Source organism: Ixodes scapularis, unplaced genomic scaffold (assembly GCF_016920785.2).
Source record: "Ixodes scapularis isolate PalLabHiFi unplaced genomic scaffold, ASM1692078v2 PGA_scaffold3__209_contigs__length_174095766, whole genome shotgun sequence".
NCBI classification, from domain to species: domain Eukaryota; kingdom Metazoa; phylum Arthropoda; class Arachnida; order Ixodida; family Ixodidae; genus Ixodes; species Ixodes scapularis.
Genome location: NW_024609868.1, coordinates 149,088,521 through 149,105,406, shown reverse-complemented (window position 1 = coordinate 149,105,406; position 16,886 = coordinate 149,088,521).

Sequence of the window (16,886 nt, the reverse complement as noted above, 5' to 3'; positions counted from 1 at the left end):
TAAGAAATTCTTTTAACTTCCGAAACCTTGCCCTATTTCTCGCTAAAATGTTCCAGCTTAACAAGTCATATGGGCTTTGGAATGGGGATGGCACTGCTGAACTTCAAAATGATGGTTTTATCGAGGCAAAGCTTGGCTGCCCAGTAACTCTTACTGTAGCATACCTTGGAGCAGGATTGGAAAGAGAATTTAATAGAGACCTCGCTCATGGTGTTATTTTTGCCATTCTGGGCCACATAAAAATCAGTCTCCATGCGTCATGATTGCAGGAAAGTGTGGGGAACACAGATTTTCATGAAGGTTCTTGAGATTGTCCAATGGGGCAAAAAACTATTATTCTGTTGCGCACTGCTTTGTACTCTGGAATTTTTAGAATGAACGCTTTTGCTGCTCGTGATACGTGTCACTGACGATGTTCGCATCTGCAAGCTTTCAGTTTTCGTGCCATTATAGATTTACAACATTGATGACTGTGGTATGTGCTGTATTGCGCATTGTCTGGCCGACCGACAGAGAGCCCCCCCAACATCCCCGGTTTTACGTGCGGGGCCCGCGGGGTTTCCCCCTCTTATCTCTCTCCTGTCTGGAACATAAAATCATCTTCTGCCTTTCTGCTCCACAGAAAGGCAAAAAATGCTCTGTGGTGGTTTTGACTATAGACACGCTTTTCTTTCACTCTAACAAACTCAGTTAACCACAAACTTGACTCGGCCACTGTCACTCTTAAAACGCATCAATGGCAACAAAAACAATGATGTTGAAGCCCACATCCAGGTGCCTAATAGCTGACAAGGGAAGTCCCTGCAGTTTGTGATTTTTTCTTCTCGGAGAGAACTCGCAGCTGAAAGATAGATGGCGACTATCGGCAGCACCTCAGCGTATGACACGGAGGTGGAGCCATGGGCGAACTACGCAGAACACTTGGAGCAGTTCTTCGTCAGTAATCAGATTGTTGACGACATGCAGAAGACCGGGAACTTTCTGTCTTGTGTAGGACCGAAGACCTACAAGTTACTTTAAAGTTTATTGACTCCCATAAAGCAGAGCACAAAGATGTTCGAGGAGCTCCTGGGGACCCTGAATCAACACTTCTCACCGAGACCATCCAAGATAATAGAACGGTATCCACTCCCAACAAGAGGAGGAAACCATTTCGGAATTCCTGGTAGCTCTCTGGAAACTCAACGAGTTCTGCAACTTTGGCAACACCCTCGCAGATATGATTTGAGATTGACTGGTGTGTGATGTGTGCGATGCAGGAGTGTAGAAGAGACTGCTGGCAGAGTCAGCGCTGACCTTGGAAAAAGTAATGCGCATAGCACTGGCTGTGGAAACCACTAGCAAGAATGCATCGGACTTGAAAGGACAAGGCGTGGACCATCCCCAAGTCAACAAGGAGAGCGAACAGCAAAAAGTGCGGACAATGTGGCAGCAGCGATTACGACCGAAAAAATGTGCCCTTTCATAACAAATGCATGCTTTAAGTGCGGTACAACAGGACATCCTGCAAGGGTGTGCAAGTCGCGCTCAAGCAAGTGGTTCGGCACGCCATGGCCAGGCCCACGTTATCGCTTCAGCACGATCGGCACCCAGAGAGAAATCGGATCTTTGCGCCACCAGCAGCGTCAGTGAGCTGCTGATGCACAAGCCATTGACCATTCCGCTGAGTTGGAGCAAAGTTCTTGTCAACATGAAAGTCGCCACCGCTTCCCCAGTATCTGTCATTTCTTTGAGTGTTTACCAACACCGTAACAAGTCCGCCGCCTTGCGCCGCGCATTCTCACGATCGAAGCACTTAGAATGAATCTACGCCATGTTGTTCAGTGTTTGGTTTCACTTTGTTTTTCTTCGTTCTCTGTTGCCATTGTTTCTGTTGTGTTATTCCATGCCCCGGGTGGTTGGCTGACAGACACACTAGTGTACGGGCTCTCGCCTTTCTGCCTTTGCCTCGCAAGCCACTCGAGGTAACATTACTCTTGCAAAGAAAGATTATTATTAATATTATTATTACCATCAGTTATGGCAAAAATTGACCGCTTGCCAGACGAAGCTATCGTGGTACCTGGGAGCCCAACCAGTTAAGGGAGTTCACATGACAGTGAAACACGAAGGAGGGAGTGCAAAGGTATCAGTCTACGTCTTGGAGTGCAATAGACAGAGTCTGTGCGGCCCCGATGTAATTGGAGCACTACGTATACTCCAGAAGATCAAATTTGCTGAGGCGGAAGACCTGGTGCTCGAACTTAAGGGGGATCACTACTCCGGAAGGCTAACTTTTGAACCGCGGGTAACTGTAATGTTGTCCTGCACGGCAGATTATCGCAAGCTGCCACCCTACGTGGTGTTCAAACGAAAGACGCTGCCGAAGGGGGAGGAGTTCCCAAAAAATGTTGTCATCTGCTGCAAGGACAAGGGGTGGATGGACGAATCGCTAGTGATGGACTGGATAAAGTCCGTGTGGTGTCGACGGCCCGGAGCACTGCTGGGGTTCCCATCGATGCTTGTGCTCGACGCGTTTCGGTGTCATCTGGCGGACTCCGTGAAGCGACTGCTGCGCGACTCCCGCACCGAGCTCGTCGCCATCCCGGGAGGGATGACATCCCAGCTGCAGCCACTTGATGTGTGCATTAATAAGCCGTTTAAGGACCACATCAGGTAACTGTATATGGAGTGGATGAGGTCCAAAGAGCCGGAAGTGACCCCTGCCGGACGGCTGAAACGTACCTCGCCAGCTATGCTCTGCGCATGGATCGCCGAGGCGTGGGCCTGCATTCCCGAGGCGCTGGTTTGTCGTGCCTTTAAAAAGTGCCCCACTTCAAACGCGCTTGATGGCACGGAGGATGAGGTGCTGTGGGAGGACATTTCCGACAAGGGAACTTCGGAAGAGAGTGCGTCAGACGAGGACGACGAATAAGGTGTAATGTAAATAAATGCATTTTTCTGTTTTTCTTGAACTATATTCGCGTGAAAAGGTTTTTTCTCGCGTTTTCTATCCCCGAATTACACCTCGGGCTATCAGACTTGAGTAAAACGATGGTAAGGTCCAACTTATATTAGCTTCTCCCGTGTCTGAGATGCTGCAAACTCAGCTCGAACTTACAGTTGCTGACAGGTCAAGAACACAGTAGACGCTCTGCTCCCAGTGCACATTTTCTGCCTTTGATAGCACTTTGGCACACCCTCAGCCAAAGCCCGGCAGAGGGTAATTAGCAACTGCTGGAGATGGAACCTTTACCAAACTTTTACGGAGTGCTTAGCCTCTCACTGGCTATGAGCAACCTCTTACTACTGAGACGTGCGAAACAATGTTTTGTAAACTTGGTTACAACCGCAATATCTCGAGTCACCACCCACCACCCGGCCACCTGAAATTCATGAAAAAGGTGGAGTGGGCCATGTTCCGGTGGGTTAACAAAAAAAGTATAATAAAAGCTAAAAAAAAACTCAAATTTTTCTGTACATATCTGTGCAGCTGCACAAGAAAAACATTAACCCTTTAAAGGGATACTGAACCGAAATTGCGATTTCGCAAAATGAGGCAGCAGAAGCATTGAACGAGATGCTACAAATTTAAAAACATCACTCATACATAGACATCTCAAACGGATGGCCATACTTTTGGAAAAGAAGAGCGCAATCAAGCAAGGTCTGATGTCATCCTCCGGAAGAATATTAGAATGCGGGGAAGAGGCCTCGCTTCTCTCCTCCTCGCTTTGGTTCACCAGCTCGACGGGACGTAGCGAGGAGAGGGAATGGGAATCATGACGTGCCTTGCCTTGTCAGCCTCGTTGGTCGTGTTCTATCGCACACTTTTTACAAAACTAAGGCAATCCGTAAGAGATATCACTGTATGAGTGGTGTTTTTAGGGTTCAAACATCCAGCCTTGTTTTGCAAGCTAGAAATTTCGGTTCAGTATCCCTTTAAGGGAGCTAACATTGAAAGAATTTGCATCTTGTACTTTTGAGACTGTTTATGTTGTCACAAAGGACACACAAACACATCTCCTTCCTTCTAAATGATGAGATTCCGCTGTTCGTATACGCGACGCAAAGTCCTACAAGATTTGGTTGTCGGGGAAAAAGCAATGATTTTGACGCTGGAACGTGTACGTCCTGATAAAATAGATAGTAGAATCCAGCTACGTATATCTTAATTCTCCACATAAAGGTGGAAATTAGTAATGGTTCGCGAGGAGTCGGACTCTTTTTACTGGAGTTCTTGACGTTAAAACGGGTATAAAAGCTCTGTTTGAGACTTGTTGTCTTGTCCGTTATTTTTATCGTTCCGTGTCTCCCCTTACTATGGAAGTTCTTCACCAGCTCGCCTGTGTTTTTAAAGTGTTATAACGGAATGAACGGTTTTGTAGACTGCAGAATGATTCAATGAAAACTTTGTGAAATAATTTGATATAAGAGGGCTACATTTGCGTCCGTTTTCAGGCTTCTTTCAAACATATTTTATTTTGATCCACACGCCTGGCTTGTTCCTGTCACGTCGCGTTTCTAGGGGTCCTCCTTTCTCGTCTCCACGCCGGGATCCAGCATCGGGGGTCGAGGTCGAGCCCCCATCCGGTCGAGTCGGGGAGGCTCTCCTTACGCGTCTTTGCCGCCAGCGTATTTGCTTACACACCCGAGTCCAGAATCCTGGCTCCCTCGCACATTTTGTTAATGTTGTCATGATCCTCCGTTATGCGTCTAGCCATCGTGGAGGGCGGCGTCGGCGTGATGCGCTTGTAATCGGAGGATCTGCCGCGGTGCAAGGCGAGTTGGTTGAAATCGACGTCAATCGCTGCAGGATGTTTGTGGGGAAAAAAAAAAAAAGAGCTATCGTGCGGCAGCTTGGCGGCAATCCGGTGTGCCTTGCGGGGTAAACCCGGAAATGGTGTAGGTTTGATTGTTCACGTTGGTGATGACTTAAGTGACAACGTACGGTCTGTGGAAAAGCAGGCCAAGTTTCGAGGTAGGAAGCCCGTTCGTGTACCATACCCTGTCCCTGACGCTGTATGCAGCTGGTCGATGTTTTGCATCGTAGGAACATTTCATGCCGTGAAGGTAAGCGAGGTTCGAGTTTGCAGCGTCGCAGTTCACGCGGACGTTGCCGACCTCGTCGGGAAGTGGGAAAAATTCCATTGGTCGACGTGGGACAAAGTTGAACAGGAGTTCGAACGGTGATCTCTGGAGTCCGGCGTACGGCTGCTGGTTCACTTGAAAGCTGGTTGCCTGGAGATAATCGCTCCAATGGTCGATGTCGCCGTTGATGTTCTTTTGCGCAGACATGGAAGGATTTTTTCCATTGGCGCTTTCAACAAAGTCGTTAAGCTTCGGGAGCGTAAAGTACTGTTAGGGATGCTCTGAATGTGCCTGTTGGCGAAGTACCGCGAAGCCAAACGAAAGGTAAGGACCCTGTCGTTGTCGGTGATGACGGCTAGCGGCGTACCGAATGAGAGTATGAGTGCTATAAATCGAAGGACGTGTTCAGTCAACTTGTTAGGCACAGGGCGCACGACAAGCGCGTGGTGAGGTGGAACGCAGTGATAAAATACCTGTTGTCGTCGGTCCTCGTCTTGCGGAGGATCTTGCGCCGCGGCTGCCAGCCGGCAACATATTCTCTTACAAACGAGAATAAACAAGACGCCGAAGTACCTGATTCTTCTAACGGACGCACTCTTCACAGCGAAGGCAATGTATACGACTCCAGAAAAAAATGAAATAAAAAGGTGTGTTCCTTTTTATGGTATTTGCATCTTGTTTTCCAAATTCAAACGACTCCTTTCTCTCTCCCCATCACTCTCTAATTTAACCCCCTCCCCTCCCTCTTCCGCGCCACGCCGCCACCGATCCGTTGATCCCCGCGCTGTCAACACGCCGCCGCCGGAGGTACAAACACCGGCGCGCCGCCGCCGGCGATTTCTGATTGGCACACAGGTCTACCATCTACACAGACTTCGATCTAGTTTTTCAACAAGACAGGAAGGTCCAACGAAGCAAGCAGAGAACCTGATGCTTCGCCTGTCACTGTCGGCGCAGGAACTCACCGAGAGGCACTCAAACGAGCTGCCAGGGCGTAACTTAAAAAATCTAAAGCAGGTCTGAACCACGCGAGGATCGTCTCGCAGCATGGTAGCCTCAACAGACGCTTGTCGCCACACTGAGGAGAAAGCAGGTGGTGCGAAGTTTGAACGTGAAGGTAAGACGTGCGGTAATAATAAGGATCTTAATTTGCACGTTCCTTAGTATGACTAAGGTGATCGCGCTGAGACACAATATAGCCTTTTTCTATTGTTGATGACTAGCAATGCAGTAGAGAAATATGCAAAATATTGTAATGTTTGCATTCGTTACCTAAATTAATGGCGGGAATAACTAACCTGCATTTCCACCAACTGCATTTCTGGGGGCAATAGCCTGGACTAAATTGCTCGCTGCACTATATCCTTCCTTTCTCTTTGCCCGTACAACTCGGCGTCTTCCCTCGATTGCCTTATGTAGCTGCTTCTGTGTTTGACTAGGCACTCAATTGAAATAGTGAAAGCTGTCTGCACTGTGCATAACCGCCACGAAGGCCAACATGGACGTAGCTGGGGTAGCCCCCAATACGGTTTCTCTAGCTCGACACAAGAAACGTTCCTACCACTGTCGTGTTCGCAAAAAAAAAAAAAAAAGACTTGCTTAAAACATAGAGTGTATGTATTACACAATGGAAAGGTTGCTCGCCCGTCATTCTCCTGGAAATGAGAGTTGAGTCTCCTCGAGGCAGTTTGCTGCCGCACCAGACGCTCTAATCAGCCCGAGAAGAGAAAGAAATGCAGTGAAGAGGAAAAAATCCAGTGGGATTTCTTCCTCTTCCAAAGCTTCTTCATGCAGAAAAAGACTAGGGAACCAGTATTGTTGCTTTTTACTACCCCGTGCGAGACTCAAACCCAACGTTGAAGGAAGTCGAAAGGCCTCTCTAAGTGCCTTCTTCCTGTTTCCTTGTGCCTTGGGTTTTAGCTGTGTTCACAATTCACCAGCTCGCCTGTATGCCTACTGTTTTGGTCACTTTTTTGTTCAGTGTGTTACTGAAGTTTTCTGTCGTCGCTGCCACAGAATTGCTACGTGGATACACAGAAATACTCAAGGTGCTCGACGTCTGCGGCTCATCGGTATTGCCTGTTCCAATATGACGGCGTGAGGGAGCTGGCCTCCCTCCCTTCCAAGCAGCTGCGAAATACTACAAGCACTGGGTCACAGCCACAGCAGGCTCATGGGTACCGTTCTGCATCCTGCACTGCATCTGGTTCAAAAGGTCATATGAAGGGCAGGCATGATCTTTCTAGGCTTTGTCACTATGTGCATTTTCTGCAGCTTTTTCGGGGCAACATCATTTTAAAATTCAATATTTAGGATACGGACTCGAAAGAGGGGGGGTGTTTTGAGAAAACTGGCCTCTTTGCTAAAACATTGGGACTGATATTATATCTATGGAGTTCATGTACACCTTACGTTATGTACTTGTTTCTTTAGTTCCATTTTATTAGCTATGTTTTGATGTTACACGACAGGCATTAAAAATGGCGAAAAAACAGAAGAGTGTTGACAAATATTTTTTTTGTTTCTGGCAATATGTTGAAAGGCCAATGTTGTGGTCGGTGATTCATGTTGTTTTTTTTCTCTACACGCACGTCCAGCCTATGTCTATGTAAAGCCCCAATTTCCCCTTAGCAACTAAAATAATTTGTGTGCCAGACTAGGCGACAACATTGTGGATGGAAACCGGCCCGACTATATCTGCCATGTTTACTGTATAAGGGCGATAAGATTTGCACCATAAAAGCATGGCAGACGAGGCCAGAGATGACTCCAGGTCAATGAGTAATCTGCTGGCGCTGCTTGAAACTAAAGCGACAAGTGAACTTTATCTGGCACCCGCAAAGAGCACGCTGTCCACACCTGAAGATAATTTGCTTACCCCTGGAGATAATGTGATGTTATCAATATTGGAAATGAAAAACTGGTTAAAATAAAAGCTGCCGCTGCGAAAGCTGCCCTCCACCATACTTGAAATAAAACTTCAATATTGCAAGAGCTTCAGTTACCAGTAAACTAAAGAGAATAAACTTGCTAAATTCCGGAGCACCAAGAAGGCCGCCTTGGTGGTTCCGAGGCGAGAGCGCCGGCCTACGGATCCCCATGTGGCGGGTTCGAATCCCGGCCGAGATGCCCACAATCTGACGGAGGCTTATTGCAGAGAAGGCGCCGTGTAACCGAGCTTTCGGTTGCACGTCGAAAAATCCCCAGGTGGTCCAAACTAATTCTCAGTCCTCCGCTGGGGCGTGCCAGATGCTTGTCGTTGGTTTGGCACGTAAAACCCCCCAAATTTGACTTTTTGGCCAAGCACCAAGAAGCATGCGATGAGTGTATGTTGCATGCGCTCGCCTTGTGTATAACAATTCGAGTCAAGGTTAATAACAAAAACCAAAATAACGGCAAATGCTGGTGAAACACTACTTGTTTTAGCTTTTTTTCTTCCATGAGAATTGCTGGGGCAAGGGGTTGCCCGACGCAGATGAAGTAAGCTTCAGTAGCAGACGACACTCCACATGCAGCACCTCTGGTGCTCGCGGCGTCTGAGCCGAGCCAGCTGAGCAGACGCAGTGGGAGCAGTAGCAGACGACGCTCGGCCCATGTACAGTCTCTTGCGCTCACTCCATCTGCGCCAAGCAGCCGCCGTGGGCTCCAGCAGCCAGCAGTGTAGCGAGCGCCAGCCACGTGTCCTTGTGTTCCCTTAACTTTGGTCCACATAGTACCTACAATTCCTGCATGCATCTTGATGTTTGGGCTAGCACAGTGCTTATTAATAAGCTCAAATTGCTTCAAGGGCACCATTGCCTCTAGTTTTGAAAGCTATGAGCTTTCCTATCGTTTTACTCGGAAAGAAAGATTCTTAATTTGCCATTACAATGCTGCACCTCTTTTAAAAGCTTTTTTCATGGTCATTTTTATGTTTTTTTGCAGAAAAAAAGGCTAATGAACATGGGTGGAGAAAAGGGAACAGAAGCGGTGGCAAATATAATGAAGGCAATCATGACCCTGCCAGTGCAGTCCCAATTCAGCCTCTATGGAAAGAAAGGCAAGAGGCCCTTCGTCACCACGGGTCTTAGTATGCTGGCACTAGGTAATACTGAAATTACAAGCGTTATTGATATTTGCTGCTACTGTGAAAGTTTAAATGTATGCCCACTCCCGAAAGATGCCTAGACATATTTTTGGACATAAGGTCTAATTTAACACAAAGTACCAAACATCACCCCCCTCCCTCCCTCCCTCCCTCCCTCCCTCCCTCCCTCCCTCCCTCCCCCCCTCCTCCTCCTCCTCCTCCTCCTCCTCCTCCTCCTCCTCCTCCTCCTCCTCCTCCTCCTCCTCCTCCTCCTGCCTCCCCGTCCGTCCCTCCCTCCCTCCCTCCCCCCGCCGGTTCTGGCAGCTGTTTGAGCTAAATGGTCCTTATGTGTATGAGAACTAACCAAACTAACTTATTTGCTAGATTTTGCTGCAAGATTTTAAGCATCAAATGCTTATAGCGCTCATTATTGCCAAATCTTATTCAAAACTGTTCTCGAAGTCTACTATGAAATCTTCTCGAAATTCATTCCGAAAGCTTTCGAAATATATACGAAACCATCTCGATAGCAGCTCAGAAATCCTGTGTTCAGTGCCTTTACAGTGACTATAATTTATCTCTATGCGTACTAGACCCGTGTCAGTAGGGTGGGAGGTGGGCACTCTGCCAAGAATGGTTCATGGAGGTTTTTAAATTCGGGGCACCTGTGCACGACTATGACCCGCAAGTCTTCTGGTGTGCAGGGCTTCTTGTTGATGCAGAAAGAGCCCTGCACGCCTGCGAGTTCGGAGGCCATAGTGCTATGAGGGTGGTACACTGTTCTCATTAGGGTGGCGCGTGTTCTAGGATGCTATGAACATTGTGCGATGAAGGCCTGAGAAAGAAGACGCAGAATGAAAGCTCGATACATTCCGATTCAACGGCTGATGCTCGATAGCAGCTGACCTGGGATTTTGAACACTAGTACCTGACAACGCAAGGGATGTGCCCGGGGGATGCGCTCACTAATACACAGATTACACTAGCGTCTGCCGCCTTCCAAATTATTTTATGCTTACACCTACTCTTGGATATGAGATCAACTGCTGTAGTTTCTTTTTTTTAAATTTTGTGCCTTAAATTTGCTGCAAAATAGGTATCAAAGCAGTCATTTTGAAATAACACTTTCTAAACATGGAAGCGAAGGCTTTCTAAACATGGAAGCGAAGGCTACGGGCACAAGACTGTAGCTTTGAAACGGGCTTTCGTGGCACGATCACTCGCGCTAGAAAGACACTCTGCAAAGCAAGGAGCACGAGCTAGCTCATGGTTCTCCGTCAGCTATGGACGGAGTTGTCGAAGATGTTTACTTTCACGGAGTATATTGTCTTGCAGGTTTTCAGTCTTATGCTGGTACATGAGCTTACGTGCATAGTTGAAAAGAGCAGTCGATTTCAAATCCGTTAGACACCATTTGGATAATGTAGATTTATGAATTTGCCGTTTTTCTCAGTTCAAACACTAGCTTCAGGTTGCTCGATAAGCTTCACAGTTTATACCTCTAATTTAGGTGGACATCTTCTTTCAGAACTATACGGTACTCGAAGGCAAAGTGCTTTACTAAGACCAATGTGGGTTTCAAAGCGTTGATCTTCGACTTTGGGACCTTTTTGTAGATACCACCAGTGCGAAGCAAAAGATTAAAGAGTATGCTGCCAAGAAAACAATGGTGAAGTGCTGCCAGGATCGTGCAACAGGGGAGGCAGCAGAAAGAGACGCTTCGAAGCTGCAATGGCTCCCCATGCCCAGGACTGGCCCCAGGTCCCTCCCCCGGACTGGCATATGCCCCCCGCTGAGCCTCCTCCCTAGCTCCTTTCGATAAAAGTTCCGGAAAAAGTATTAATTTATCCTGAATTAGTCATTTGCACGCCAGATAAAATAGTGCATGGACAAAGCATAAGAGGATCTTATCACTGGTGACTGTCAATGTGGTGCTTAACCCAGATCGCCTGCATTCATCCGTTGAACTTCCATGTAAGCCCCTTTGATATGTGAATAGATTTTCAGCTTAGTTTTGTTGTGGCAGGAATGAGAAGGGCTGCCTTGAGTATATGTTGGCTGTTTAATTTAGCACACACGTTTCGAAACTATACTGCTTATAGTATTAATCCTTGATGTTCATAACCTACGAGACATGCATTAGCGTTGAAGCGCCATTCTGTGAAAAGAGATGTGGAATTATATGTCTACTTTTCCTCATATGATCATGCTCAATCCCATAAAGCAATGAATTATCGCTTTTTCCAGGCTCCAGACCTGTGACAACACATCCCAAAGGCCGTGAGTATACACCAAGAACATAAAAAAAAATCACGAAACTGCAGCGCTCCAATGTAAAGTATCGGAGGGCACGGTACTGGCCGTATGTCAGCAAAAGTAATTTAAATTGGTGTCTACACAGGTTAACATGCAGGGTGTAAAAAGCAAAAGAAGGAGGTGGCAACAGGAGTACAGAGAGTTTGCACTGAACCTGTACTTCCATGGTCCAGAAGCCTACAGGCTTTTATCAGGAGTGTTGGATTTGCCTACTGTGACAATCCTAGAGTCCTGGCTGTCGAATATCCAGGTGACTCCTGGAATTATTCCTCACGTCATTGATGTCCTCAAGGAGACAGTTGCAGATTGGCCACAATCAGATTGTGCTTGTACAAGTCATATACAGTCGAACCTCATTACATCGAACAGTGCGAGGACAGTGAAATAATTTGATATAACCAAAATTCTATATACACCAGGGGGTTTCGGGGTTTGTGCACCCCCTGGTGAGATCCGGGGGGGGCAGGGCCCTTCCTAGGCCATGATCCTTACTGAGACGCTGTTTACGTGCCATGTAAGGAGCTTCTAGTAGTGGCATGTAAACAAAATAACGCCCACATTGCCTTTATTGACAAAATACAGGGAAATGGAATCCCAGCGTGCTTTCGTTAGCTTCAATCTCCAGTTCTGGCGAGAAGGTAACGTGGCATCGATCACTTTTACGTCCGCTTGGTCTGCTTCCTCAGCAGCCTGCCATTTTGCGATGTCCCATCAGAAAAAGAAAAAAGATAAATAAAACAACCGGAAGTTCATATAGAGGGTGCCTACTCCATCCGGAGCTGTTCCAAAAGTCCGCTTAGTAGCAACTCCGACGGAGTTACCCAAACCGGAGTCGTGGAGTCATAACTTAACGCGCCTAATGAAGCGATAGAAGATTCAGTCATCCACGAAGGGCCGCATGCGTGAGAAAATATTAGTTGGCAAGTCGTTATAAAAATTAGAAAAAGTAATGGACCAAGAGCACTGCTGTTACAATGATAGCTGAAGAAGATATACATACGCTGTAAAATTTACCCCCAAAAATAAACTACTGATAATTGCCGGTGTAAACAAAATTGCGCGGAAAAGCAGCCCCCCCCCCCCCCCCCCCCCCACCGGAGAACGTCCCAGCCTGCCTGCCCCCCCCCCCCCCCCCCCCCCCCTCGGGAAAATGGAAAGTCTAGCCGCTGATGATAATGATGTTTGGGGTTTAATGGCACAAGAGTCAGCACATGTAGCACTGAGGATGATTGGGGAGTTGGGGAAAACAAAATCTTTTCGGTGCCCAATGACCTCTCAGACTTGGAAAATGAAATCGTCAAACGGTCAAAACAACTGGGTTTGTTGTCTGCACACACAAGTTTTGGTTTCGTCTATGCCGGGGCAGCCTTTCACACAGAATCGGCACGACATGGCCTTCACACTGCTCACAAAAGTCCACTGCTCATTCTCTTCGTCGTTACACCGTTTCAAAGCAATTTGAGATCACTGAAAGGGCCCTAAAAGAACTTTCAACTCGAAAGTGAAGCATCATGTGCTCACAGTGATAGACGGCACACACAGAGAAGCGCAGTTGATCGCGGGACACGAACGAACACGACACCTCCGGTCGGGACTGTTTGGAGGAATGAGAGAAACTCGAGTTACAGGACGACTCAATCTTCGACGTCACTGCACATGCGCAGATTGCATGGGAACTTCAAATTCGGCTTTTAGAAATTGTTTTTTTTACTTAACAAATACCAAGTTCCACGCTTCGAATTTTGAGGGTAATGTCCAGGCATCGTTTTTCATTCTTTCAGATAATAAAAAAAACAATATGATTTTGACCTGTCAGTGCACAAGGAATAATCTTTGTGCCCCTCAAAAGCTTTACATTGGGTCCAAAATTGTTGATTGGACCTACATTAGGCAACTCTACCCCTATTCACAACCCTGAAACTCAAATTGGTAAAAAAATTTACGGATGGTCACATCTATCTGAAGCCGTTTGGGAACATGAAGGTTAAGTATGCAAGTCATGAGTGAATCCAACTCAGTTGTTATGCTCCCCTTCATGGCCCTTGATTTGTTGCCGGGATCCGCCAAACTGACAGGCGATTTCGTCTGAAGATGCGGAGTTCTGTCGGGCACTGTTAGTATATTACATACTTGGGTAGTAATTCAATTACAGTAATTGAATTACTGTAATTTACTTTTCCCCGGTAGATTTTAACTGTAATTAATTACTTCCGGATAAAAGAATTGCAATTGTAATTTAATTACTTTCAAGCATCTGTAATTAAAATTTTAGGAACAATTAAAATTACTTTTGCAAGATTTTGCGGCGCAGGCGTTTTTCACCCTCTGACCACGGAGACGACAGTACAGCCAAAGCGACAGGGGAGAGAGTGCATCCCAACCTGGTCAATAGGAGGGGAAGGAGGAATGAGAAAAAGAGGCCGGGATAAAACGAAATGAACAATTTTGTAGACTATAAAACGATTTAATGAAAAATTTTAGAAATAATTTGATAATTGAGGGCTATATTCCCGTCCGTTTTGGTTCCTGCCGTAGTTGAATCTGTCTCTTCGTCTCGTTCCCTTCCTGTTGCTCGTGCTTCTAGGGTTCTTTCAGATTTGTCATTCCCATCCGGGGGCATCAGGGGACGAATTCGAGCTGGTTGGGCTCCGATCACATCATCCGGTTGAGGCGGGGAGGTTTGAGGTTCTCCTTGCACCGTCTTCGCCGCTAGCATATTCGCTTACATATTTCAGTCAAGGTTGGAGATTTTTATTGTCCATGAAATCATTCTCTTATCTTTACGAGTTCTTCCCGTCCCTCTTCTCTAGCTCAACTGCTGGTATCACTAATAGCAACTTATGCTACACTGCTCTTCACTCTCCCAATCCTCGTCTACGTTTTTGTATAAATTTTCATTCTTTACTGTTAGCTCTAACCCCTAACACCCTTTCAACCGTTTCTCAACCAAAGAGTGATCATTCCTCTTATCAACCAGAAAGGACGTCACAAGCACGTCAAAGTTCCTCAAACTGGAACACTTCTCATAATCGAGACTTCGTGCCCAACTCCATCCAGTGGCGACCGCCCCCAGATGCAGGACGACCGCAACACCGATTCTCCAAGCCACTTGCCTCCTCCTAGCCGTGGCCGTCCCCGCGGAAGAGGCAGCAATAGACGCGGTGCCCCAAGCGGCGCCCGCACTCAAAACTCTGCAAGCAGAGGTACCACCACCGAGATCCAACATAGCACCTCTCTCTCAATGGCTAGACATCGCGTAACGTCTTGAGGTGCGCAGTGTCGCTTTGCATTGAGAACCTGCAACAGTCTTATCTACAATGGAAAAGAAAAGGCTGCCGTGGTTTTTTTACGAAAAATTCTTTGAAAAGATTAGCAGCAATGGAAAAAATATAATCATGAGGTGCAAACTCTGCGCACCGTCTCTGAAAACATGTTCAACAAACAGAAAGGCGACCTCCAATTTGCGGAAACGTTTACAGGTAGGCAACTTTCTTGCCAATTTCAATATTACAGTTATAAAAAAAAATAATGGCTCGTCTATATCTTCCAGCTGAAACACCCTCAAGTAATTCATGAAATCGAGGCATCCAAGAGGCCGGAGAAATGTGCTAATGAAGCTGGTCCAAGCCAGGAACGAAAACAGCTTTGACTGGACAAGCTCAAGGGACAAAGCAGCCAGACTCCCGTGCTTACTCAGGGCCAACTCGATAAGTTAATTGTTAACTTTGTTGTCGGCAGGTCTCAGTGCTTTTCTGTGGTGGAAGACGAAGACTTTCGCAAGTTAATCAACGGGCTTCAACCAGAAAAAGCCGTTATGACAAGGAAGACCCTTGTTAGCCGCATAGAAGCAGCTGCATGGGAAATGCGCTACTCCTTGAGGAATATTCTAAATCGAAACTGTGTGTTGTACAGCTGACTGCTGGACGTTGTTTCATGGGTAAGTCGATTACAAAACTATTTTTATTTCTTTGAGAAAATGAACTGAGAGATACACGAAACACGATCATGAACTTTATGAGTCAGTTCTTGCCATGCTAAATTCAAATCCGTCTTTTTTTTGAGACACATAACATTGATAGCTGCGACTCTACAATGCAATCATTGCTATTCTAATGATTAGCTACTTGATGATCCTAAATTTATTACCTATTTCAGGAGCTTTCTGGGTGTTACCGTGCGCTGGATTAACCCAGAATCCCTGGCAAGAGAGTCCGCAATCTTGGCATGCAAACATCTCACAAGGTGCCATAATTGACATCCTTGCTGCTGCATTTCAAGATGTCTTCTGAGAATTCAAGTCAACAAACAAGATCTAGGTCACTGTCACCGAAAACGCACCCAACTTCTTCACAGCATTTCGGTGGGTTCTAAAAGGCAAAACAATTTTATGTAGGTGATATATTTTTCTCAGAGCGTAATTTTGTCTTTCTTTTTGCCACTATATTTTGCACTCGCTTTTTTTTTTTCTTTTTTCAAAGCATCTGTGGTAAAGCCAGACAGTTCCGACCGCTTTTTTTTTTTTTTGTTTACAAATTAATTTTTAATTTTATGCATAGCTGTGTAGCCTGATTCAGGTGACAGGGGAAGGGGATAGGGTGTCATGGGAGCGGGGGTGGGCAAGGCTTGTGAAATTTTCCTGTTGTGTGGCACTGTCCCACTGTCCTCCCCGCTCCCTTTCATGAAGCCCTTCCTTATCAGCCAAGCCCAGCAATAAATGTCTTTTTTTTCTCAGACTGGGAAGAAACATTCCAATTTTCGGGTGAGCTTTCTCGTGTGTATGTCAATGAAAGAAGTCTACTTCCCACTAGCTCTTAGTTATATCCATTTATTAAATCATTATAGTAATTAACCTATACCCTCCCCTCACTATGAACGGGGTCCTCCATCATTAACATTGATCCACAAGGGGTCTGTGAAACACTGGTGGTTGAGAACCACTGTCCTGTACCATGTCAGTAGTTATCTGGTGTGCAATTCTATGTTGCACCAACCACAACATTGTGTATGTGAACGTGTTCTGAAAAAAGAGGACCCACAGCTGACAACATCGCATCAGTTATTTGCGATGCTGAGGTCTAGTGGCCTTCCACCAGAATATTTCCGCAAGTGACAGTACCTTCCGATGAATGTTTTGAGGATGTCAAGAACATACCGTAGTCTTGTTTCTTGATGCACGTTGGTGCTGTCGCTCATCTACTAGACGTAACTGCAGTGCACTTCTTACCAGCTGCTTGTCACAACAGGCATTTTGCACTGAGGACTGCAAACAAGCATTTTTGAAGCTATTTATGAAAACACGTATCATCTGGTATATTCGTATCACCAAGCGATCTCTCACAAATCACAGTAGAAAATCTGCAGCTGCTAAAAAAATAAGAAAATTTTTGTAACTTTTAAAACAAAAATTGATGAAAGAACAAAAACACTTAGGGAC